At 41.4% G+C, this 2,013-nt stretch overlaps 1 non-coding gene across 1 annotated transcript; it reads right to left on the bottom strand.

Moving 5' to 3' along the window:
* Nucleotides 1–461: 461 nt before the first annotated feature.
* Nucleotides 462–535, bottom strand: trnan-guu (transfer RNA asparagine (anticodon GUU)). Its single transcript has one exon. It is a non-coding gene; the product is annotated as a tRNA-Asn (tRNA).
* Between the last annotated feature and the right edge of the window lie 1,478 nt (nucleotides 536–2,013).

Below are 2,013 nucleotides of genomic sequence, written 5' to 3'. Positions count from 1 at the left end.
CGAAAGAATGGTCTCGTAGGCACATGAGCGGCGCAGGCTTGGAGGGCCGAAGGGCCTGTTCCTGTGCTGTATTGTTCTTTGTTCTTTGAAAGTTTAACTCAGTCCTCATTCCACTGATCTTTGCCGACTTGCTGTGTATTTCCCTCATTGAACATATTTCAGGTTGGGACAGACAGATTCCTGATCTATCTGAAAAAGAAGAGGAATGGGCAGGAAAATGGAAACCAAAGATCAAACATGGGTTAAAGTTTCGAGTTCAGTTATTGAGTTTAATAATATTTGAAATATATAAATTGTTACAAATAATATGTTAGAGATAAATGTTCAATAAACTAACGTCGGCTAACAGTAGAGGCAGAAACACACGATAACCTTTTTTTAGTGTTGCCCAAGGACTCAGTGACACTGAGAAACCGAGAGACAATGAAAGCAGATGGAGAGGAAAAAAAAAGTGAAAGCGCCGTCCCTGGATGGTCTCGAACCACCAACCTTTCAGTTAACAGCCGAATGCGCTGACCAATTGCGCCACAGAGACTGACACAACTGAAACCCACATGGCATCCTAAATCAGGGTGACAGCGTGTTGGCTGCAAGTTCCACGCCAATTCAATTTTCACCAAACCTGACACAGAAGGACCAAATGATGGCATCGTTTACAAATCTAACCATGCATATTTTATTATTTTAGCCCACAGTGTTGTTGTGGTGTAATGATTAATCCCTTCTCCGAACATGGGAAAAGGGCCGTTTGATCGAGCAGGGAGGGACAGATTGTTCCCACTGACTGTGCTCAGTTACAGAGGACTGGGATTGAAGATCATGAAATACTTGCATTTATATAGAACCTCTCCCAACCAGTGGACGTCACAAAGCGCTTTCCAGTCAATGAAGGGCAGTTTTAATTGAGAAAGCATCAGGTAAGTGCGGAAGGATGCATTTGATTTGAATGCAGAAACGTCTTGACTTGCAGTCAAATGCTCTACCCCTAAGCTATATTCCCTTAATACCAAGCCTCCCTTTTGTCGTTCTTTAGTCCTCTGTCTCGCTTATGGTCTATGCTTATGTTTTCTCCTCTGTGTGCGTCACTGTGCTTCCGTACCCCAAGAGCGTGAACGCGGTTTTTTTACCATCAGAAACTCTATTCACTTACTTTATAAATCTTCTTGGTAAATGTACAGAACATAGCAAAAGGTTTAAAGTTGCAAAATGAAATTTGTTATTTGTGAGTGGAGACAGCTTATTGACTGAGTTCCCGTATGTCCCATAATGCAAGATGATCAATACTTTTCTCTGATCAACAATTAAACAGACAGCAGATTCATTCGGTGTGATGGTGGGTTCCAGTTCTATATCTGCGATCACAGCATCAGTTCATGTCACTTGCTGTGAATCCAACATTTCTAATAGGTTGGATGTCCCAGTATTTCTAATACGTTGGATGTTTCATCTAAATTACTTCATTTTATATTTCATTATTTTCATCTCAGATCTATTTCCACCAGAGGCAAATCTCTCTTTCAAAATGATCTGTTCAGATGGAACAGAAGTGACTCTTTCATCCAATGGCAACAACTATTAATGTTTGCTGCACTATGAAAGCAGCAATGATGTGAAATAGTCACACAAGCTGCTCATGTGTTCCTCTCAATTTCCAAAATCCACCAAGCTCATCACCGCGGCTCCTGTGTAATCACTGTACAGTACATCCTCCGGTTTTCTATTCTCCACAGCACACGTGAGTGCTTCAAAGACCTTGTGAATGGTCTCATTCTGCTGTGTAAACGTTCAGTGATACTCTGCTTTCCTCACGCTCAGGACATGGACCATAAAGAACTTGCTCATTTATCTCTCCTGAATTGGACCCAATCAGAGCCCTTTCCTGTTGTTATTTTGCCTAGCTCCTGGATTTCTTTTGTTTAAAATTTACTACATTTCCAACCTTTACCAGGTTAAATGAAAGGTTATGGAGGTGTAAGAATAGATTCCTTTCCCTGTGCGCACATGCTACCTGGC

Source organism: Mustelus asterias, chromosome 30 (assembly GCF_964213995.1).
Source record: "Mustelus asterias chromosome 30, sMusAst1.hap1.1, whole genome shotgun sequence".
NCBI classification, from domain to species: Eukaryota; Metazoa; Chordata; class Chondrichthyes; order Carcharhiniformes; family Triakidae; genus Mustelus; species Mustelus asterias.
The sequence above is the reverse complement of the archived record's forward strand: the minus strand, read 5'-3'. Positions and strand labels throughout refer to the sequence as shown.